This window comes from Adiantum capillus-veneris, chromosome 6 (assembly GCF_014529385.1).
Source record: "Adiantum capillus-veneris isolate H3 chromosome 6, ASM1452938v2, whole genome shotgun sequence".
Classification (NCBI taxonomy): Eukaryota; Viridiplantae; Streptophyta; class Polypodiopsida; order Polypodiales; family Pteridaceae; genus Adiantum; species Adiantum capillus-veneris.
This window is the reverse complement of record NC_140936.1, coordinates 17,959,163-17,985,028: the sequence shown is the minus strand read 5'-3', so window position 1 is coordinate 17,985,028 and position 25,866 is coordinate 17,959,163.

The window sequence follows — 25,866 nt, the reverse complement described above, 5'->3', positions numbered from 1 at the left end:
TATGACGTTTTAAAGTCATCAAACTGCCATAACCAACATGCCCAAATCTAGCATGCCACAACTCAGCATCCTGCATGGCCTGAGTCTTTGTTTCTGCAATACATACCTGAATCTGATTTTCATAACGATCTAGCACAAATAGTCCATTTTCCAGCGTACCTGTAGTGATAAGAGAATAACCATTCTCTCGATCTCGTACAACACATCTGTCATCCTCAAAAATGACCCGAAGACCATTTTTTGCAAGAGAGGATACAAACAACAAATTCTTCTTGATCCCTGGAACATATAAGACATCTGGCAAGCATAAATCTGAACCATCTGAAATGGTAATCAAAATCTTACCAACGCCTTTGATTGGATAAGAAGCATTATTTGCACATGTCACCTTCTTTCCTGCTGGAGCTGCATCCAATGAACAAAACAAATCCTTCCTTGAAGTAATATGCCTGGATGCACCACTATCAAAGTACCAAATCATTTGTGTCTTGTCAACACTATAAGCAGAAAAATCTGAACATACTACAAAAGCATAAGAATCTTGCACAAAGTTTGCAGACTCTTCTTTAGCTGTAGAAGAATCACTAGAAGCTGAAACAACCAAACTTGACTCTTTCTTCTTTTCTTTAGCAATTCGCTTTTTACACTCACTAATGTAGTGACCAGGTTTCTTGCAGTAGTGACATTTACCTTTCTTCTTGGACTTGTCGGAATCACCTTTAGACTTCTCTGAAGATTGTCCTGCACTAGACTTGGAGTGATGAGCACTCTCTTTACCCCTGTTTTTGTTCTGTACAACAAGAGCATGATCCATACCATCCACCTGTAAAGACTTGTTCTTACGTGATTGATCCTCCTGCAATAGCAAAGCCACTAACTCTTCAAAATGAAGAGGGTCAGGATTAGCTCGCAAAGACAGAGTCAAAGAAGTCTGAAAAGTCAAATAAGATGGTGGTAGTGAATTGAGTGTTTTGGAAACCAAGTCCTTCTCTGGAATCACTTCATCAATGCTAAGCAATTGCTCTTTAAGATCCCTGATTTTTGTAAGATGCTCGACAATATCGTCACCTTCGTCCATCTGTATTTTGTGAAGTTGTTTCTTCAAAAACTCTATTCTGGCAGCGTTTCTTCCTCCAAACATAGCTTGCAGAGTGTTCCAAGAATCCTCAGAAGTTCTGCAAGATCTGATATGTGGTGTGATTGTCCTCTTTATGGTTAAGGCAATCACAGCCATAGCCTGTGCATCTTTAGTATCCCATCTCTTTTGCTCTGGAGTGACTTGTGAGGGTCCTGCACCAACAGCTGCACCACGACCAAGCGTGGCAGGTGCAATGCTACCTGGACGAACTTCATCTCCAGATACATAATCCCACAATCCTTTACCAACCAAAACATTTTTGGCCATAAAAGACCAAAGAGAATAGTTGGTACCATCCAATTTGTCTTCGGATGTAAACGCACCAAAAATCTCTTTCTCCGTAGATTGAGCCATACTGTAGATGCACACAAGAGAGCAAAAGAACCTCCAAGAGATTCACAAATCTCCTCTCCAATCCAAGCAAAACTCTACACAAAATCTCAGCACAAAGCTAAGACAAGCTGCTTCCCAAAAGAACTGTTTACCTGAAGAAAATCTATCAAAAAGCACACCCTCTTCATCTAAACGCCTCCGAAAAGTAACTTCTGCTACGCTACTCAGAACAAAATTTTGAGGGCTCGAACGGCTTCGAAAGGGGGGTAAAACCCTAGGTCGCCTGCTCAGAATACTCTCGGAACGTCGAGGATGCTCCCACGAGCAAATTTTCCGAAAACTGCCTGAAAACTGCGATTGCGCGCGCGGACGCGAAAACGCAAGTAGAGGCTCTGGAAATCACCTCGCTCTGATACCAATTGTTGAAGATGATGAAACAGGAAACAGAAGGAAGACAGCAACTCAGAGTAGGAAGAAGATGGAGAAGGAGAAGACACAGAGCTTGTGTACGAGATCTCTGTAGTCTGTCTCTCTGTATTGGAATAATAGTGTATATACAAACTCAGAGCTACAAAGCTTATATGAAACCCTAAGAGATAAGGTGTCCTTTCACACCGGATGTCCAGGGGGAAAAACCCAGTGGGAGAAAAGTGCCCCTGGTGAAGCGCGTATACACACTAACACTACTACATGTCTACATGAGGCACGTGAATTTTTTTTTTGAAGTGATATGGTTTAGCGCTTGACAGTCCACACACATGCGGTATGTACCATCTTTCTTTTTCACCAAAAGAACTCGAGAAAAAAAGGGAGAGGAGCTAGGCCTCACCATCCCTTTGTCTACCAATTCTTGTACTTGCCTCATGATCACCTTTTCTTGATCTTGAAAAGCTCGATAAGGAGGCTTGCTAGGTGATGAGATTCCTGGTAGGAGCTCAATTTGATGGTCATCATCCCCTCATTTTGGAGGTAACTCCATAGGGATATCATCGATAAAAACATCTTGGAATCCATTTTGAAAATTAGACAAGTCTAACTCTTCTTGATTCCTACCATTTAGATTTGATAAAACATTAGGATCTTTTATAGATTGTTTGATAAAAATCATGCATGCAGAAGTTGACCTTTTCATTTGTTTGTCAAAAGTAGGAGAATTCACAAGGGGTATGGTACAACCAGGCTCATTAGCATCTATGTACATGTTCTTTTCCTTGTAGGTGAAGTAGATTCTCGTTTCAGGGAACTTCATGTTGGCAGCCATGTGGTTGAACCATGGTGCCCCTAGGACGACATCCTCATTTTGGAGAGGAGAGATAAAAAAAGTCTTCTTTGTCGATGTAGCTTTGGACATAAAGCCTCAACTTCCCAATCAAGGGAGTAACAGAGGCTTGCTATCCCTTGAAAACTCCATCGATAGTTACAGTATCTCCCATCTCAAAATCTTGAATGACCAACTTAGTGGCCAACTCCATTGATATGAAATTGTGAGTAGAGCCAGGGTCAAACAGTATGAAGGAATCATGCTCCCTTACCTTTTCTCAAGCATAGTAGAGAGGTGATACTTTGCAATGAGCATCCTCTTTTGGAGTGGAAGCTATAGAAGTCTCATTGTGGGAATTTATTTTGGGGCAAGAATGATAGCCATGTCCTTACAAAAATCTTCTAGATCTTCATGAGAGAGTTTATTTTTATCTTTGTAAACTCCCTTCTCCTTGGACTAATTGTTTTTATTGTTATTTTTGGAATTGCCTTGGGAAGAGTTTTGGGCATTGTTCTTCCCCTTTGCATCATTTTGATCTTTATTTTACATAGGCTTGGAATTCCTTTTAGCCCCTTGTTGGAAATTAATGTGCAAAGCAACCATAGTGTGGTGGATTACTTCAGTGATAGAACCATGTCGTTGGGAGTTGACATACTCGGTCATTTCTTCAGGTAACCCCGCACAAAATTGTTGCTTTTGCTTGAAAACGTCTATCTTTTGAAAGACAATAGTCTTGAGATGTAAATCCCAAAACTTGTCAACATATTTATGGATAGACTCATTAGAGAGAAACTTCAAACTCCGCCATTCTGTAAGCACTTTGTCCTTTTCATTGCTTGCAAGGAATTGCTTCATGATGGAGTCTCGTAGAGTTTTCCATTTCTTTGGGGCTTTGCCGCTACCACAAAAGCTAGCCCACCATTGACAGCAAATTTTTAGAAACATATAGCTACATGATGTAGCTTGGAGGACTCTTTGAAGTCCTCATCTCCAGAGGCCGTATCAAATTGCTAGATGAAGTCCAATACTTTGTCGGTGGCACCAAAAGTGACATCATAGGTGAGAAAAGAGATACTCTTTCCTCCCTCTTGGAACTTCTTGAGCTTTTGTGAACTTTGCCATGCAGGGTATGATTTGCGATGTCCTCCCCTCTTGTATTCTCTAGGAGAATAGCCATAGATTTCTTAAAAAAGAGGAGGAAGGTGAAGAATAATGAGAAGAGGGTGACCTATTTCTTGCCCTTTTCTTCCTTTGTTTCCTCTCTTCCCTTTCGGAGTGACGAGGAGAAGGATTGTGGTTTGAATGTTTCCTCTTGGGAGGAGTTGGCGATCTTCTAGACCGCCATCTTTGTGGAACCACATATTCAAAGGAGCTTAGTGATTCACTTCTTTCTTGTTTTTTGGATTCCACCTCTCTTATGGGAGAGATTCTTGTTCTGAGAGTCTCATCAAGAGGCTTCCTAAGCTCTCTCTCCTCTTGGAGAGGAAGGGAAATCCCATAAGCACGAAGTTGTTGAGTAACTTTGACTTGCAAAGCAGGGCTGCCCTTAGCTTGTTGCAACCTAGTAGCAAGATAATTAACAAACATGGGGGCATCATCATTAGCACCTTAATGTGCAAAATCAAAGTTGTCAATATTCAATCTACTCTCTTATTATTGTCAACCATGCTAATTAAACTTATGTATAATGTTACTTTGTGATTATGTTCCCTCAAACACCTTAGTCTCTACTCTTCCTTACCTTTGAAAATTAGTTCTCAAGCAGCCACACCCGTGGTTTAGAGAATGATGATTGCAAAGACTAGTGGAGAGGGTGTAACATTGCTCGGTTGATTATGGTTCTTGTTGAGCTTTCTAGTAGCTCAATAATGGTTAAGCCAAAGGAAGCCCTGAGAGACTCCATTATTAAGACTATAGCTCCCAACGATGTATCTCAAACTAAGTCCTTTTCAACCAAGATAATAGCCTGTCCCACTTACCCACCTTATTGCAATGGACATGTACAACCTTTAATGGACAACTTAAGGACCTCTCTTCTTAAGCAAGAAAAGAGAAACCGATAGCTTTGATACCACTGTAATGGAAATGGCCTATGAACATTGAGAATAGCATAATTAAGAGAACTATACTGATCATTTTATGAGACTACTTTGAGAATATAGAGGGTGAACTTAATTAGCAGTAGCAACATAACTGTTATACTCAATTAACAAGGCATGAATAATACTTTTGCAAGAGATAATTAGAGAACTTGACAATAATTGAGGACTGGATTTATGTGGAGATGGTCCCCCTCCGAAAGGCTTTTGTATTTCATTTCTCCCATAAAGAGAGACTTGGTCTCGGGGGGTTCACCGTTCAGTTTCCCCTGTATAACGTGTGTTCACAAGGTATTAAAAAAACCACGCTTTTAACATGTCTGAATGAATAAAATGAGCCCTTATTTTAGGAGTTTTTTCCAAAATTGAATACAAAACCCCTCATTTTAATGTATCTTTGTTAAGTTGCCTTTTTTTTTTTTCATTTCAAAACCCCTCCTATCAAACTCATGTTATAAATTAACATGATTACATAGTGCAACCCCCCTCCCCCAAGGACTTGGTACAATACAAGCTTTTTGTTCCTTGAGACCTTGATGGTACAATGAAGATAGAGGGCTTGATGCACCACAATTATGCCCATAACGTAGCTGGATGAAAGAATTAACGTTTCCCGACCTTAGTCCCAAGGCCTCAAACACCTTCAAAGGTGGAGAGATCTAGCAGGGAATGAATATGGAAGAGGAAGAAGAAACATTCATATGTGAAAGAAATAGTTGCTCACTTATCATCATGATTCTTGCTTAGCATAGCATAATAGCATTGTAATGAAGATGGAGAAGATGGAAAGCTTAAGCATTGAAGCATGGCTATTGGTTGGATTTTCATTCCATAGCCATGAGTGTTGGTTTAGGCTCTCAACATCTCAACAAGCTTGGAGAAGGAGATGGAGTTCTTGCACTTGGCACTTCACACAATGAGTGTGCGTGTGAGTGTGTGTGATAGAGTATACCCCTCAATTTAGTCCCCAAGTTTCTTGGGTTGACCCCCTCTTTGTGTCCTTGCTTGAAGCTTTGGCTCTCTCAAGCCTAGCCAATCACAAGCCTGGGCCATAACTAGCAATAGGGGTAGTCTATGGACAAGTAACATCCTTTCCCCTTTGAGAGAGAGGGCTTGATAAATGCATTTAAACTTAATATAATTAGCTGAATTCTCATTGGTCCTTTCTAGGGCTCAACCAATAGGCTTTAGGCACACTATGGGGGAAACTTAGTTAGGGCCTTGACATGTGTCCCTTTTGCCTCTTGATCAAGGGGTTCCCTTTGGGAGAAAGGGGAGTTATTCAACCTCATCCCCTACGTGTGTGTATCACCCCCTCTTTTGTAGGCATGCATATTGACTTTCAAGGCCCCAAGCAACTGGACCCCTACATGCTTTAGCACCTCAAGCATCTTAGTCATCAAGCATGGAGTTAGCAGGTACATGGCCTCTCTCTCTCTCTCTCTCTCTCTCTCTCTCTCTCTCTCATGCCCCTAGCCTCAAGGGCTCGCCCCCTCCTTGTAGGGATTGGATTTGACTTCAATCATAATCCTACCTTCAAGCATGCAGCTTAGTTGTCAAGCATCTCATGTACTTTTATTATCAAGCACCTCAAGCATAGGCCTAGCTTTAATCTAAGGTCTAATGACTTTTACACCAACCATTGGAGGTCTTTAATGAAGCTAACCATAAGGTCTTCCAAGCTGCATTAGGCAAGCATCTTTCTTCAGTAGACCAAATCCTTGTGAGCCCTTGCTGAGATGAAACCATCTCTTTTTGGCCCTATGTTGAGCTTGGCCTAAAAACTCATATCTATGTTCTAGCTCTTGTTTCCCTTTTATTTCTCCATATTAAATGATCATTTTAACATGGGAAGGTCACTTGGGTAAATCTAGATATTATATTTTATGATGTGACAAATCCAACAATTCCTCCAAAAACTCCAGGAAAGAGAGATGAAAACAATACTAACTCAAGAGACAAAAACTACGGAAGGAAGTTGAAGAAAAAATACGGAAGGAGGTTAAGGAAAAGATGCAGACTCCTTCAACAAATTTTACAGAACCTACACAAAAATCTGATGGGTTATTCCTAGTCAATAAAATTTACAAACCAATTAACACAGATTTATGAACCAATCAACGTAGCCTTGGAAGCTTTCCAAGCTAGATTAAAAGCTGGTCAAACATTGGAAGAAAAATAGAAAAACTATCCAACTCTTGATATGGAAACATCCAAATTAGAAGCCTACAAAAATTGGTGCAAATCACGCAGACCATGCTAGAAAAACAAAAACCTAAGTTAGAAAACATAGGAGAACCAAGAGAACTTAAAACCGAAGCCTTGAGAGAAAAAGCTCACAAAAAGGGTAAATTAGAAACCTGGGAGAACAATGACACACAAGCACCTGGAGCAGCCTGGCTGTACAAAATCTAAAACGCTGCGAAAACTACCTTCTTACCTAGGTGAGAATGAAGAGAAATCGATGGTCTCCAAAATCACAAAACTAAATTGGCCAAAACAAACATTAGATGTGGCTAGTTTGCAATCTATTATGTCAACACCAATTCAGTGCACAATCACTTTGGGTGCGTTACTGAAGTTGCACCCACACCTATGGGGAGATTTTCAAACCACCTTGCAAATGATGGGATTAAAGGGAGCATATCAAATGAACTTGAGAAATTTACAAAACAAAGAGGTACTAACTAACCTTGTCAATTTTGTGCCTATGAACAAGGTGGGGAACTATTGTGAAGGGAATGAGGGAAACACTACCCTTCCATTGCAATACAACAATGTAACAACCATGGTGATTTTAGATAGTGGAGCAGGCATTCAGGCAAACAAGAATGAAACTGCAATTGTCTCATGGACACATAGAGAAACCAATGGGATTACTAGAGAATGTGATAGTCAACTCCTGTGGGATTGACTACCAACACACTTTTTCCATTGTAGACTTTGGAAAGAAACTAAACTATGAAATCATCTTGGGAAGACCGTTCATGAGACAGATGCAATTAATCCAAGATTGGGGCAATGATTATCTCTACATGAAACAAGTGGGGGTGATTACCTAAGTGACCTTCAAAGACCAATCTTACAAGGATGTCCTGAGGACACCTCCATAGGAATTGGACTCTGAGACCTCTATGGAGACTAAATTGCCATCATGGATACATAAAGACACTCCAATTTGGATGTGTGGGGATTCTAAATCAAGTAGTTATGATGAGAAGACGATGTCCTAGACAGAGAACTAAATGATACAAATGATGTACTTGAACCATTCCTTGAACATTTGTTCGAACCTTTTGAGTGGACCCAAATTTTGGCCACAATGGATGTGTGTATTAATGAATCTACACCTACACACTTTTGCAATGAAGAGGGCTATGATATAGTGCCAATTACGATGGTATTTTTTGAAATGATCGAGGAGCAACAAGTCTTCTCTGATCACTACTATGATGCCACAAAGGAGTTGAAAGAGAAAATGATTACAACGAAAGAATCAGACTCGAAAAAAGAGCACGTAAGAGACAAACTTCTACTCAAGGAAGGAAAAAAAAATTTGAGTTTTCCAAACCATCACCTAAGACACCAACAAAGACATCGCAAAAAAAAGAGACAAAAACTTAAGGAAGAAAATCACAAAATTTGCACTGGAAACAAAACTCAATTCTTGATGAAAGTAGATGCAACGGATTGCATAAAAGACAAGATCAATGGAATATATCCAAACGCGAAGCATTCAAAGCAACAAAACCAAATAAAATCAAAGTTGGTCAAGACCGATAAGACCAAAGGGAAAGAAATTCTAATGACAAACGAAGCGTAAAGCAAAATACAAAGAACTGAAACGGACTTTGAAAGAAGTGTGGACCACAAAGATGGAATCGGAGAGTCACAAACCAGGAGAAATCAATGTTCCATCTCATTATAGAAAATACACTTTACAAGATTGCAGATTGTTGATCAACCCTTGCGACAATCAAATGAACCAAGGAAATCTTATGAGGGGCATGAGAAAGCCAAGTTAATTGACCTTGTAGAACTTGGAGAAGATCCAAAACCAACATACATAGCTATGAATTTGTCGCAAGAGGAAGAAGAGATTCTCATTAGAATGTTAAAGGAATATAGAGATGTCTTTGAATAGTCTTACAAAGATCTCAAAGGGGTGGATCCTTCCATATGCCAACATACTATCCCTATGAGACATGATACTAAGCCGAGCAGATAAAGACCATAAACCTATAGTAAGACATTTTCCAAAAACATCAAGGAAGAGATTGAGAAACGCAAAGAGGCTAGGTTCATCTATGAAATAGACAACATTGATTGGGTATCACCAATTTTTGTAGTGCCTAAAAATAATGACAAACTTAGAGTGTGTGTAAACCTCAAGAAGGTGAACACCGCCACTATACGAGATAACTATCTTCTTTCCATCACAGATCATGTGCTAGAACAAGTAGCTGGTACAAAATATTATTTCTTTTTAGATGGCTTCTCTGGATACAACCAACAAACTATAGATCCCAAAGATCAACATAAAATGTCTTTTGCCATAGAATGGGGGATTTTTGTTGATTGAGTCATGCCTTTTAGTTTGACCAATGCACCAACAACATTCCAAAGGCTAATGAGCCATGCTTTTATGGAATATCTACGGAATTACTTGGAAGTATACATGGATGGTCTTTGTGTGCACTCCACAAAACAAGAAAGTCAGTTTGAACATCTACGATGTGTCTTTGAGAAATGTCATCTATATAAGATTTGCTTAAAACCTAAAAACTGCATTTTTATGGTTAGACAAGGCAAAATTCTTGGACATATTGTGTCAAAAAATGGTATAGCCACAGACATGGAGAAGGTGGAAGTGATTGTTGAAATGGCTAGGCCAACATCATTGAAATAAGTTCATGCATTTATGGGACATTATGGTTAATATCGTATATTTATCTACATGTATGCAATAATTTATATGCCCATATATAGCCTTATCACTCACTTTGAATGGACTGATGAATGTGAGGAATCATTCCAAAGGCTTAAGCAAGCTTTGACCACATCACCAATACTGAAAGCTCCAAAATAGAACAAAGTGTTCCATGTGCATGTCAATGCATCAATATTTGCTATTGGCTACATCTTAGCTCATCTAGGAGAAGGAACCATGGATTTTCCTATTTCCTATGCTAGCCAACTGTTAAACCTAGCAAAATAGAACTATACAACAATTGAAGAGAAGGTCTTGGTATGGTGAATTCAGTCAAGAAGTTTTGACGTTACTTGCTAGCTAACAAGTTTATCATTTTTGTTGACCATAAATCCTTACTCTATTTGGTGAATAAAACGTGAAATACAAGAAGGATAGTAAGATGGTTCATCATCTTACTCAAATTTGACTTCACAATTGTAGTAAAAAAGGGTACTACACACCAAAGAGGAGATCATCTATCATGACTCACCACCAGGGAAGCACCTAAAGGGTTCAATCCTGAGGAACAAGAATCCTACTTTAATCAAGCTCATACCACAATAGTTGGTCTACATTTTTGATGAGATCAAACCTTACAACGATTAACTTGGTTGGGAGTTTACTGGCCTACTATGAAGAGAGATCTCATCATTATGTGAAGAATTTCTCTCAATGTAAAGATAGAGACTCCATAACCCATGCCATGTTATTTGAGATTTCAGAGACACTGTAACATTTAATGGCCTAAAAACTTATGTGTAGTGGAAATTAGCATGAACATAGTGGGCATTTCATTAGAATAGATTCCTAATGAGAATTACAAGAGTGCTTGGGTGGAGAGAGCAACAAAAAGCATAACACCTAGTTAGATAGCATCAACAATACTTTCAAAAGAGAGAGAAATTAAGCTATTGACAACAGTTGAGGACCGGATTTGCATGGAGCCGGTCCCCCCCTCCAAAAGGCTTTGTATTATGGTTTCTCCCATCAAGAGAGACATTGTACAATACAATTCTTTGTGTTCCTTCAAGACTAGCTAGTGCAATGAAGATGGAAACTTCATGCACTAAGCAAAACACTTAACAAACATAACTTGAATTATCCCCGTTCTCAGACCCAAGACCTCACACCCTTCGAAGATGGTGAGAGCTAGCAGGGTATGAGAGTAGATTGAGAGGAAGAAGGAGTATCTTACGAGAAAGATGTACATCTCCTCACATAATCACTCATATTAGCATAGCTTAGCTTAGTAATTAGCTTGGTAGAGGAGATGAGCATGCATTGAAGCTTGGATCTTGGTTGGATTTGCATCCACATGCCAAGAGAGTGTTGATGTAGGCTTCTATCTCACAAGCTTGGAGTAGGTGATGAGTTCTCCATTAAAGCTTGGGAAGAGATAGTCTTCTCTTTCTTCACACATGAGCTTGTGTGAGTGTGTGTGTGTGTGATAATGCCCTGTAAAAATCAGCCCCATCTCTCTCTTGGGCGAGCCCTCTTGTTATTTGCTCTTGCTGAAGCCTTATTGGCCCTCCCCAAGTCAAGCCAATCACAATTAAGCAGCATAAGTGATAGCCTTCTGACATGTGTCCCCATTTCCCCTTTTGTGAGAGCTTTAGGTAATTAAATAATTAAACTAAACTCTCATTGGACCCCTTTTCCTCCTGGCCAATAGGAATCAGGCAAGCCATTGGGATCCTGAATGCTCATTGGACCCCTTGGGAGACTGCCCAATAGTCTTCTAAGAGACTTAATTCTCATTGGTTTCTTTTATTAAAATTTTTTAAATTAATTAAACTAGATTTACTCTAGTCTAAATCTCATTGGTCCACTTCAAGGGTCATCCAATAGAAATTGGGCACACCTTGTGGGCATCTGGCCTAGGGAGCTGACATGTGTCCCTCAGTCCCTTTGTGTAAAGGGAGCATGTGTGTGTGTGTGTGGATTTCTCTCATCCCCTACCTTTAGGGCTCGCCCCCTCCCATGTAGGGATTGCAAAGACTTTTTTAGTCACACACAAAGCATCCAATTTCCCCTAGGTTTGACCTTTGGACACAACCTTTGAATTTTGGAACCTTAGCATTTTGGAAGTCTTAATGGGCTGAACCTTAGGGTCTTTTTAGCCCATTGTTTGCACATGGTTCTTTTGCAAATTCCCCCCCCTTTGGATCCCTATTTTCCCTCCTTTTGATCCCTATTGTGGCCGGTCTACTAACTTAACCAATATTCTAGCTTTTTCTCCCCTGGCACTTCCCCACATTAAATGATCAGTTTAATATGAGAAAATCATTTAGGAGAATTAGATATTGATTATTACGACAGACACCATAGTGGAGTAGGTACCAAATAGAATATTTGACTAACAGATTATTCCCAAAAAACATGAGTAGAAGATGAAGAAGGGAAATAGAGACTGAGGCAACCAATTATACAATGATTGGGAATCATCTGTATTGTAGATGGAAGGATCAATAGCTTAGACTGTGTATCAATGAATAGGAATATCTTGCTATCTTAGAATAGGCACATGCAGGTCTAGCAGGGGGACACTTATCTCATGAAACCACAACCAAAGCTATATTGTTGGAAGGCATTTGGTGGCCAACTTTGTTTGCAAATGGGAAAGAAGTTGTTCAAAGATGCAATGCATGTCAACAAGCAAAAATGCCGACAAGAATTGATAGTATGCGAATGTGCACGCACATTCTCTAAATAAGGTATATACTTTGTGGGTCCAATACAACCATCGGCATACAAAAATGAAGCATAATACATTATTCTGACCATAGATTACTTGACCAAATGGGTCGAGGCACAAGCCACTAGGAATAACAATGCTAGAACTACTGCTACATTCTTGTACAAATGCATATTTACTCGATACGAACTTCACACTAAGTTTGTCAGTGATTGTGGATTCCATTTCCTCAATGAGGTGATAGAACACTGTTGGAGCCCATTGGTCCAACTGTTGTAATGAGCCCATCTTGTAAAGAATATCAAATTCCATTTTTTATGTCAAAGACGTCTTATCATTTTGATCCATTCGTCTGGATTATGTAAATATTAGTCAGTTAGTCAAATCTCAGATTTATTCCCACTTTGTAATCATGAGCAAGAGAACCCCATGTACATTTTTGAGCTAAGGTGACTAAAGTATAAAAGTCACCTTAGAACCATTTTTTGAATAACATTTGAATTAATCATGTGTCGTAGGAGTCTGAGAGAGAGAGAGAGAGAGAGAGAGAGAGAGAGAGAGAGAGAGAGAGAGAGAGAGAGAGAGAGAGAGAGTGTCTTATCCTCTTCGCTACGCGCTTCTCCCTCACCAGATTCACGACGCGACCACACTATCGTGGTAGTCTCTCCGAGAGCTACGCGGCCACCCCACACATTCGCCGTTTCGAGTTGATCGCGATCGATTCTGCCTCGAGCTTGTTTTGCTTGTAAGTAGCACAAAGAGTGTCTGTTTTCAATAATCAAGTGCTTCATGGAATGAGAAAGAGATTAGCTACACATAGATACTGATAAACTTAAGTTTCGCCCACTTTTGGATTATGACTTTTTGGTCTATCGCAACAGCATTCGAGATAGCTAGGGTTCAAATCTGGTGAGATTAGACTTATAGGTAAATATGTCCTAGTGAGAGGATGGTGCCTAGTAAGTTTGATGCGATTCCGAGTTCATTGGATGTGTGAACTGTGTTGTGAGTGTTAAGGGATAGAGTGGGTTGCAATCTACCAGGGTTAGTGATTGATGCATCATAAAAGTGCGTATGTGTAGATTGGTCTCAGCCTGACAAGCTAACGAGATTGCCTACGTGCACCTACGGGTTAGTCATGTCATCGGATGATAAGTATGTTGTCTGTGTTGTGCTCGTGAGTATGAACAGGGGAGTAGTTTTGCCCTAAAAGATTGGCGCCGTTGCCGGGGACCGAAGACCTTAAGTAGGAAGATCTACGTCACTCGTGTGATGGTTAGCTTACTTTAGTTTTGACTAGAGAGAGCTTAAACTTTTAGAACAAGATCCAAGATAGAGTATCCTGAGGTCTAGTGGATAGCCAAGAAGCGTGTGTCTTGCCGAGGGTCTGCGACTAGTTAGATTTAGTTAAATAGGATAAAGAGGAGTTATGGTTTTTGGTTTTGAGTGCTTGTGATACTTGTGAAGAAATATAGTAGAAAAACGCTGTAAAACCGCAAAAAACAAACAAAAAGAAGGAACAATAAGGCTGTTTGCTTGCCTTGAAAGCAAAACCCACCCCATATACCCTTGAAAGGGGTGAAAAGAGTCGACATTGAAATTTATGATCCAACACTCGAGAAAACATAAAAACTGTGACCAAAACCAACAAAAAAAAAAAAAAACAAATGATTGTCATAAGGAAACACTAAGTGAACCTAAAAGAGGCCAAGATGAGATATAACCATTAGCCAAGGGTAAACTGACTGTGTCATGAGGTATGACTGATGTGCACAAGTTTAAGATGCAATGTCATCAAATTTGCATCACTTCAAGGGCAATGGAGTTGTGAATTGTCAGAGAAAAGTGAAATTTGTGAAGTGCTTGAGTTTGAGGTCAAAATAAGTCCAAAATTCATAAAACTTGGGGGATAGACTTATATGGACTCAGGCAACAAGACTATGCAAAAACAGACAAAAAATTAAGTCCCCATTGCTCACTGCCTGGTCTATCGCGATAGATTGGTGAAGGTGGTGTTTGTCTAGCAACAAGCAAAAAACCCTGATACCACAAGCTTAACACATCAATACAAGGGTACTCACAAAAATTGAGTGAATTTGAACACCAATTTTGACCCCAAAACTTCAAAACTGGTGTGTGGAGTCTGAATTCAGAGACAAGAGCAAGACGTTTTTGACCAAATGTCCAAACAGTGCCAAAATTGGTCAATGCACTACACAAGAGGAGACTAAACTAACTGTGGAGAAAACTTTGGAAAAAAACTGAAAATGAAGAAAGTGCTCAGTCTATCACGATAGACCAAGGAACTTTCTGCTGGGGAACTTTTCTTTCAGATTTTCCCTAGGGAGAGCTTTATCAGGGCCTAAATAGCAGACACACCAAAATTCAAGGCATTTAGACCACTAAAGGTCAAGCTGAGGGTCAAATAGAGAATCAAGCTCCGACCGAAACACTAAAATGGGACCAAAACCCAACCCAAGTGTCTAAAATTCACAAAACTTGAGGGATAGGCTATAGAGGATAACTGGAACTCAAGGGTAAAGTCACAATTTTGAATTGACTTGTGTCAGAGCAAACTGTCAGTCTATCGCGATAGACTAAGGAAGTAGTGAATCAGACACTTTTTGCAATTTGTGACTATACTGCTAGAACATACTCTCTATATAGATCCCAACCATCATTTCATAATTGAAATTGGACCACCAGAAGACTGATTAAGTGGTTGCTGTAGATACTTGAAAGATTTTTTGGTAATTCAGGGAAAAGCACTTGTGAACAGACTAACCATCCTTGTGTAGATCCCAAAAGGAGGCCATCACAAAGCTATGCAGGAAGGAGTCCAGGTAAGCTTTAAGTTTGCAACAAAACTTTCATTCTTATGTATTTAAGGTCAGGAACCTTTGTTAAGTCGGGAACTAAAAGTGTCAAAAGTCAAATTAGCACCACGTCCACAGAAGAGAGTGTAACACAGACGAGACTAGACCCATTGGCACCAATCATTGAAGAGGGTAGTGATACTGACACTTCGTCGGAAAAGTCCTTCTTCATGATGGGGATTCAATAGCCAGGAGGTTTCATTGGTGAAGGACCAATGCCAGGAGGGAGCACCTCCCTACATCCTTTACACGAAACCCAGTTCACTATAATCTTCTTGGAAGGAACTAACTCGAAGGGAGCCCTAGTCTATTCTGACTATCGGGGACGCAAGTGTATTTGTATTGAAGAAAGACCGGCTCAGAGACTAGAGATAATTCGAGTCTACGATGATGGAGACAGATTCAGAGACGAGAAGGGAAACCACTATCTGATAGTGAGTAACCCTGAGGATTACAACAGATATGGGGATAACGTGGCAAAAGGGAAAATGGTTTCAGAAACCCAAGAACCGCCTAACATTGATCGACCTGGAGCGCTTTTTATGTATGATAAGAAAACAACTAGGGTCCCAACCTATAATGAGAATGTAGGGATTTACAAGCATGAAAGCGAGGGAATATTATCTTACTTTCGATGCAAGGAACCCTACCCAAATGAATTAAGCAAGGACAAGGTTCTTTACTTATTTTCTTATGAAACTGCTATGGGGAAGGATATTGTTTTCGTTGACAGATACGGGCGAGAATACAAACGTATTCTCCCAAAAGAGGTTGAAAAGGCAACAATTCTGGGAGCATCAACCTATGGCCCCGATGAGGTACCAAGAGCCACCTACACCCCTAGCAAGTCGACTAATCCCTTTTCAAAAGAGTATGACGCTACCTCACATTCTACCCGACCATTGACGTCCAACTACCAGGACCAACCAGCTACTTAGCCATCACTGCAGGCATGGCTTCGACAGAGTGCTACATTAGAACAAGACCGAACCCGAGAGGGTTATCAAACGCACGAGGGTTAAGGGATTTACAAGAACCACCACTCTATGCACAGTATCAAGGAGAGAGTAAGCCGAAGACTCAGGGGTCAACTGAGCTTGGAAGAACACCTCGAGAACGAGTTCGGAGAGATGAACCATCTCTCACGAGAACTGTTAGAAATTATGGATTAGGAGCACCATTGGGAGAGGAACCTGGCCACTACAGAAGACCAGAGGAGTTATATCGACTAGAAAGAGGAGATCCCATGATGAGATTTGGAGACCATCGTAGAATTAGACCTTCTCAAGTGCAAAAATGGGTAGCTCTATACCTTGTGGACAATTGTGCGGTCTACAAAGAGGGCGAGTTCAAGGATCTTGAAGATGATTCTTCCTCGCAACAAAGCGGGAGCATGTCTGCTAAGACAACACTGAAAGGGGAAGTAGCGGTAAGCCAAGAGCAACTGGTAGAGGAAGTGCTTAAAAAAATTAACTTGTATTCCAAACCACAAGCTAAACAACCAAAATGGTGTGCGATTGAACAAAAATGGACAAACCATGGGACGGAGGAGTGTTATTATAACAAGGGATATGTGAGAGAACGACCATATGCTCCACAAGCTCAAGCGACATCTCCTCAAGTCCAACCGATGCCTAGATATTAGATTGGCAACCTACCAGGACCAGTAGGTGCAGAAAGACCACAACCAGTCTTGGGACAACAACCACCCCTACCAGGATTACGACCAGTCGGCATAAGATACACACCCACAATAACTGAGTCGGACGAGAAGGCTTTGGTACCTATGCATGCATACTACGACGAGCCCAATGGATATGCGGCGAACTCTGTCTATTATCCACCGGACAAACCCTCTACACCAGAACCATGGAGCATGATAGGAAATACAGGACCACCAACTACGGCACAGGCAGCGGGAGAAGGACGATATAGCCTGGATGAAAGAACATTGTTGTTCATAGCCAATGGAGGCATGAGCGGGCAAAGAATTGCGCACCAACAAAGAGCAGCTCCAGGAGCACCTCAACAGCCTAAAGGACCATGCTACAAGTGTGGAGGAGATCATTGGCTGAGGGACTTCACTCATGACTAAATCATTAGGGTCAACGCATATTGCACGGAGTGTGGAATTACTCACTTGATCCCTGATTTCCCTAAAAACCCGAGCAAAGGAGCAAAAACTACCTTGAATATGCTGGGAGCACTACCGTCCAGTGGAGGGTCAGAAAACAAAACTCTGATTTCTATTAAGGTCTTGATGAGAGCACAAGCAAGGAAAAATGACATTCAGCCCAAGAGTAACGATGAAAATCAAGACTGACAAGTCTAGCGTCAGTCATGATAATCCTTGGAAAGAACGAAGAGCGAAAATGAAAGCTAGATGTGAGCGAAAACAAAAAGATGTAGAAGCTGAGCTAACGATAGCTCGAGAGCAACTTAAACAGCAAAGAGAGTCCGACTCTCTAAAATCAACAGGAGGACCAAAGAGTGCAAGCTCAGAAGGGTCGGTATTGGTAGATAAGATCAATGAACCCTTAGATGCTCTCTTGCAAGCATATGAAGCAAGATTGAATAACAGAGAGACCCTAGAGCAAAGGTGGATGACATATCCATATCCAGAGATAGAAAAACAGAGACTAGAGATGTGCAAACAGCTGATTGAAACTGGACAAGCTTTACTGGAGCCTCCACCTATGGAAGCAGGAGATAGAGTAATCAAACCACCAAACAATGAAACACCCTACAAAACCGAACAAAGGATACCCGACAAGATAGAAAACATTAAATCCTTGCCGGATGTAGAGGATGCAAAAGACGTACCTAATAGCACTGATGAATTACTAAAATATTTTCCACCATATTCCCCTATTGTGGAAGAAAATTGGCCTGAAGAGCTATGGGAAACGGTGCGAAAAGCTCAAGAAAAATATGAGACAAAAACAGTCGAGTCAGCGCCTTTCTCGGAGCTGAACTTGAATAAAACTCCATGGGATCTAGATGTTAAATCATTTCAAGAGGACAATGGTTCAGTTGCATCCGAAGATAGCAGACCACAATCTCTCAGAACTTTGCCATCATACATGGGGGACTATGAGGCAAGATCAGAAATTCGAAGAGTACCTTCTCAGAGAATAGGCGGTTCAAATCAATTGGACACTAAAATCCTGACAGACTTGTTGACCACTCCGGTCAAGTGTACAATCACATTGGCAGAATTGTTAAAAATTAGGCCAAGCATGTGGACGGAAGTGGGCAAATGTCTTGAAAAATTTGGCATAAGGACGCCTCTTAAGTTCTTTGAAACCGAGCTTGATGACACAGAACCGAAGAAAGTCAACACTAGACCAGTGCCACTCAACAAGGTAGGAGAGTATTGTGAGGGTGAAGACGGCAACACAACCCTACCAGTTGAGTATAATGGCATAGAGACTAAGGCAATACTTGATAGTGGAGCTGGCATTGCCATTGCGACCAAATTGCTATGGGAAAAATGGGGAAAACCAGCAATACGAACAACTAGAATGAAATTGCAACTGGCGGATGGGCACATAGAAAGGCCTATAGGATTTCTTGAGGCAATTGTGGTATCTTCTTGTGGCATAGAGTACGAACATACCTTTGCCATAGTGGATTTCGGCAAGAAGAACAACCATGAAATTATCCTTGGTAGGCCGTTCATGAGGTAACTCAAAATGGTACAGGACTGGGGGTATGATTATTTGTATCTAAGACATGCTGAAACTACTACACGCGTAAACATGAAAAATCATAGCTACCATGATGTCACGAGAACCCTTGTGGAAGAATTTGACTCAGCCACCATTAGTGGATCAGAAGTCCCAGCGTGGCTTTGTAAGAAAAAAGAGATATGGATGTGTGAGGCATCTCAATGTAGTGAATTTGACCACGATGAAAGGACACTAGAGAGGGTCTTGGAAGACGATGCCTATATACGAGAACCTTTTCCTGAAGAGAAGCTCGAACCCCTAGAATGGTCTCAAATTTTGTCTACATTGGATGTATGCGTCAATGAAGTCACGCCCACCAAATTTTGTGATGAGAATGGCTACGATATCATACCATACGACATGTTGAGCAAAATTTTGGAGGAGGACGAGGACGAGGTAGATACTGAGAATACAAGGATCCATAAAACAGAAACGAAACTTGAGATTAAGATAGTGGGCTATGTGGACATCCCCACTAAAGAAATCAAGTAGGAAGGAGAAGAATTTTATGATTCTTCTGATCAAAGTGAAAACGACGATAACGCGGATGATGAGAAGTCGGAAAATACAGAGGGAGACGACAATCAAGATCAAGACAATGACGTCTTCTACAATTTCCCAAACCAAAGTGAGAAACGCCAAAAAGGATACAAGAGTAAACGACACCACATCAGTACACCAACCAAGTTGAGACCCATGCCGGAGTTTGAGGGTAAGACACATTTCCTTATGAACATTCATGTAGTTGATTGTGCTAAAGATAAAGTGTCAGGAAAATTTCTTAAGGTGGCTGAAGACTCGGGATTTAAGTCCAGATTGTTGAAACCTAAAAAAACCAGCAAACCAAAAAAAGGAAAACTGAATGTCTGTGGTAGTCCAATTATGACGAAAATTGAACAGAAAACGAGATACAATGAGTTGAAACAAAAGATAAAAAATGTATGGACAACTGAAATGGAAAGCAGCGATGGAACAAACGCTAGTGATGGGAGTAAAAAGATAGATGTACCTCCTCACTATTGTAAGTACACCATTCAGGAAAGAACATTGGTGGTTTAGCAGCCAATGAGGGAGCCTAAATCAAACGAGTCCTACGATGGGCCATAGAACGCCAAGAAAATAAACTTAGCAGAGCTTGGAGAAAATCCTCGACCTGCTTACATTGCCATAGATCTAGGTCGAGAAGAAGAGGACTTACTGATCAAAACACTTAAGGAATTTCGAGATGTATTTGCATGGTCGTACAAAGATTTGAAGGGAGTGGATCCTAACATTTGTGAACATTCAATCCCTTTGAAGTCTGATGCAAAGCCAAGCAAACAACATCCATACACGTATAATGAGACATTCGCCAAAAGGATAAAAGACGAGATAGACAAACTTATAGAGGCTGAATTTATTTATGAGATAGAACACATGGACTGGGTGTCCCCGATAGTGGTGTTACCTAAGAAAAACGGGAAATTACGAGTGTGTGTAAATCTCAAGAAGGTAAACGCAGCAACAATAAGAGACAACTACCCTCTTCCTATCACTGAACACGTCCTGGAACGAGTGGCGGGCAAGCAAGCCTATAGCTTTACGGATGGATTCTCTGGTTATAACCAATTGGGGGTCAAACTAGAAGATCAATACAAAACAGAATTTGCAACAGAATGGGGCATATATGCGTTTAGGGTAATGCCATTTGGCTTGACCAATGCTCCAGCCACATTTCAGAGATTTATGACACACGCTTTTAAAGAATACTTGCGAAAATTATTGGATATTTACATGGACGACTTGTGTGTCTATTCTCTATTGAGAGAAGACCATATAGATCATCTGAGAAAAGTATTCGAAAAATGTAGAACGTATAGGATTTGCCTCAACCCAGAAAAATGTGTATTCATGGTATGACAAGGTAAAATCTTAGGCCACATAGTGTCGGCTAATGGAATTACCACTGATGAAGACAAGGTGAAGGTGATCATAGAATTGCCAAGACCAAACACTGTATGGGAGGTACAATCATTTATGGGACATTGTGGATACTACCGACGTTTTATCTACATGTACGCTATAATAGAAAAACCCTTGTATAGTCTAATCACGCTCTTCATTTGGACAAATGAATGTGAGGAGTCATTCCAGAAACTAAAAGATGCATTGGTATCTGCACCAATTCTAAAAGCATCAGATTGGTCAAAGATCTTCCATGTACATGTAGATGCTTCGGCATTTGCAATAGGCTGTATATTGGCACAACCAAATGAGGGAAAGACGGATTTTCCAATCAGTTATGCTAGTAGACAACTCAACAGTGCAGAAAAGAATTATACTACCACTGAAAGAGAAGCATTGGGTATGATATATGCTGTAAAGAAATTTCGGCATTACTTACTCGCGAACAAATTTACATTCTTTGTGGATCATCAGGCACTCTTATACTTAGTAAACAAACCTTGCAACACGGGACGAATTGTAAGATGGTTCATTGTGTTGCTGGAGTTTGATTTTACGGTAGTGGTTAAGAAAGGAAAAACTCATCAAAGAGAAGACCACCTTTCTCAATTACTACATGGTGAAAAAGCTACTGGGGTAGATGATGATCTCCCAGACGCATACCTGTTTAATATAGAGATGGTACCGAAATGGTCAGAGCAAATTATTCCATTGCTGACATATGGAATGAATCTTGACGACAAACACACGGTGGAAGACATTAGACAAGCACGAAATTACACAATGCTTGCGGGAAGAATGTACCATCATGGAAACGATGGGATTCTAAGGTTGTGTATAGGCCCAGAGGAGTACGAAGCGTATCTAGAGGAGGCCCACACACAAACAGGGGGATTCCATAAAGGAAATCAAATGATGTATGCACAATTAAGAAGACTTGGAGTGTATTGGCCAGGAATGGCAGGTGATGTAGAAAATTACATCAATAAATGCGACTTTTGCACATCCAATACCACTGTGGATTATGCCACATTATACCAAGTGACAGTAGCACCCTCATAGAGTCATGCTATTGTGGATTATTTGACTAATAAGGAGCTGTCAAGAGATTGGTCTAAAGACAGACAAAAGGCTTTACAAATCGAACCAAATAGGTATACCCTCATTAGTGACCAATTGTACAAAAGAGGAATTGATGACCAGCTGAGGTTAGTTCCTCATGAAAATGACTACTTTCCATTATTGGAACAGGCTCATGCAGGCATAGCAGGTGGTCATTTTTCAGCAGAGAGAACCGTAAAAAACATTATGGTTGCAGGTATATGGTGGCCGACCATGATTCAAGATGCAGCAGAATTCATGAAAAGGTGTGATGAATGTCAACGAACTAAGGTACCAGTTAAAAGAGACGAAATTCCTTTAAGACTAATGATGAGTGCTCGAGCATTCGCTAAATGGGGATTGGACTTTGTTGGTCCTATCAGTCCACCAGCGTATCGTTCACAAGCACAATATATCATAGTGGCCACAGACTACATGACCAAATGGGTGGAAGCAAAAGCCACAACGAAAGCAGACGATAGAACCACGGCACAATTCTTATATGAATATGTGTTTACACGTTATGGCCTTCCAATCGAGCTGGTGAGTGATAGAGGGACACAATTTGTAAATGAAGTTATCCAACATCTCTTAAATGAGTTTATGGTAATTAATCGCAAATCTGCACCCTATCATCCACAAGCCAATGGCCAAGCGGAAGCGACCAACAAAATATTGTGCACGGTTCTTACGAAACTGGTTAGTGAAACAAGAACAGAGTGGGATTAGATGCTCTATTCGGCATTGTGGGCTTATCGAGTTGCATATAAAACAACACTTAATGCTACACCATTTAATATGGTATATGGGTTAAATGCAATATTGCCTATTGACTTTTTGATCCCCACACTAAGGGTAGCCAAACAATTGGACTGGATGGGGCATGAACTTTCAGAACGGTTAGAGGACCTTGAAAAATTAAATGAGTTACGACTCAATGCTGTAGCGGCCATCTATGCAAAAAAAAGACAACAGAAAGAGTTTTTTGACAAACATGTCAAGAACAAGGACTTTAAAACGGGCGACTATGTCTTATTATACACCCTTAAACAGCATGCCAAAAAGCTAAAGAAAAGGGGAATGGGGCCATATGTGATCCAAGAAATATCGTCCAGCGGAGCAGTAAAACTGTCGACACTAGATGGAGAAGAAATGCCGAACTGGATTAGTGGGTGTCGTTTAAAAAAATATCATCTCCCTTTAACACCGGAAATGTTGTTTCAACTGCATTATGGAAAAACCTACAGACAGGAACAACAACGAATTCAAGACCAGGCACAACAAGAAGCAAAAGAATGGATTGTTAAACGAAAGCAGTTTCTCAGGACCCTACAGTCACCATGGGTACACTTACAACAACAAAATCTTCGACCCTACAGTCACCTTCATGTCTAAAGTTGCTAAAGCTAGTAGGTTTTCATTGATGGAAGGAATAAGACTACAAACTCATAAGAAAAGAACAGAACCACTACAATACAAGGCCTCAACACATGGAAAGATCATGTCAAAGATGACATGGACGCAGAGGGAGAGTGTTGACATATGAACACAAGAAAGCTACGCCATTTTTTGTAATATTTAATTTGTTGGACTCCATTCTAATTATTTTTTGAAACTCAATAGAGTTTACCAATCGTAAATTATTAAATATGTGGATCAATAGAACACATGGTAGAAAATAAGAGGTAATTTTGATGATATGGTTCCTCCAAGGCTAAGGTATATAAGACAATTTTTGTAACCCTAAGGACAACTTATGAATTAATCATCTTTTAAATGTGACTGTGTATTTTGTGTGAAAGAGTGAGTGAGGCCTTCTTCTACTCTCTACATGCACCACAAAAGCTACATTGTGAAAGAAACCACACCATCATGTTAGCAATGACAAGAGCTATACTTCCACGCCAAGCTTGCACGATTGTGGTCTCTTCGCGAAGAGCTCTCCCACGAGCTTAAAAGAGATTTTTTTCTCTAACCGTGTATCCATTTTGTGACTGCTTTATGTCATTGCATTCACGACAAGTTAAACTACACTTCAGGCCTACGTACATTGAGAATAGGCGACCTGTAATTTCTGGCATGTCTTTATAGGTGTTTGCAGGTAGTAAATTGGGTTGGAGACTTTAGGGTAGTGTCCTCTAGGTGTGTAGAGGTTACTCCTTGAGTTTCACGACGATTTAACAACGTTATGTCATGTTTTAGAGAGCATAGATGTCATAGTTAAGGTAGCAATTGCATATACATAGTGTGCTTTGAGATGATTTCCCTTGGTAGTGATTGTATCTAGAAGGTCGTATAGGTGATTGACACCCATCTATTTGTTTCCATGCACCTATGGTTCAAGATTCATCCTTGGTTGACATCTTGTTTGTTGGCCTAGTTCTCACTTTTCTAGAAACTACCAACAGTGCATTGTCCCGACAAAAATAGACTAAGAGATCCTCAAAGTAGTGGATATCTTGTTTGAACACCCAAGAATATATAGTATGACTACCTTCTTTGGGGTGCATATTTCTCTTGTGTTCATGGAGAGATAAAATTCTTTCACGATCCAAGTGTGAATAAGATTTCAAGTCGAGAAGATCTGCTGCTTAGTTATAGCATTGATTGTGTATCTAGGAGTGGTATTTTCAGGGTTATGACTTAGCTAATGCACAATCACTCCATAGTGTTGAGGGTCATAGGTTGATATCATCACAATTTTACTTTCAAGGAAAGATGTCCGCAATATACAAAGGGGTAGTGGATAGTTTCAGCTTCCTAAGTTGATTCAAGTCACTATTAGACACCGTGGACTATGTTAGTCACGGTTGACTACTAGTTTGAGTAGCTTCCATGCAGAGTCTAACCAAGGATTTTGATATTGCAAAGTCTAACCAAGGGGTTTGGATTGCCAAGGAAACACCTAGGGTCACTAATTCATACTACTTGAGTTTCACTAATCTTTCATTTAGTGTTCAATAGGTTAATGATGTACTAGCTTGTTAACGCTAGATTTTTAGTAAGGCACCTTTCAAGTGTTCAATAGGTTAATGATGTACTAGCTTGTTAAGGCTAGATTTTTAGTAAGGCACCTTTCAAGTTGTATCTTTTAAGTTTGCAAAGTGCACTTGACTACAAGTAAGGGAACGCTATGTTCAACATCTAGGTGCACATATGATTTTGTCTTATTCCTTTGTGCATATGCTTTGATTAAGTTTTACAAGTAGGATGTATAAGCTAGAATGATTTTAACCATTTTTCTATTTAGAAACATGACAAGGTCATGTAGGGGCAAGAATTTTGCGGGGCAATAGTGTACTCGGTATATTTCTACACCCTACAATTATAGACCTACATGGTAGGTTTTGTTTGGCACATGTTGTCACAAGGGGAGCAACATAGTCTAGGAGCTCATGGAGTTTGGTTTAGCTAGTGTGGAGCATGGTTTATGAGGTTACCTCTCACTCATGTCACTGAGTGTTACCTCTACTCATGTCATTGAGTGTTTGCATTTACCTCCACACACAAGTATATGTCGTACTTGAAGACGTCCTTATTTTAAGACATATTCCACATGTGAAGAATATGAGTCTCTTAGACTTGAAGACGTCCTTATTTTAAGACATATTCCACATGTGGAGAATATGAGTCTCTTAGACAAACACTGGATCCAATTATTTCAATTATGTGTCATGACAGAGTTTGTAGGTGCTGGTCATATCCTTTTTGTAGAC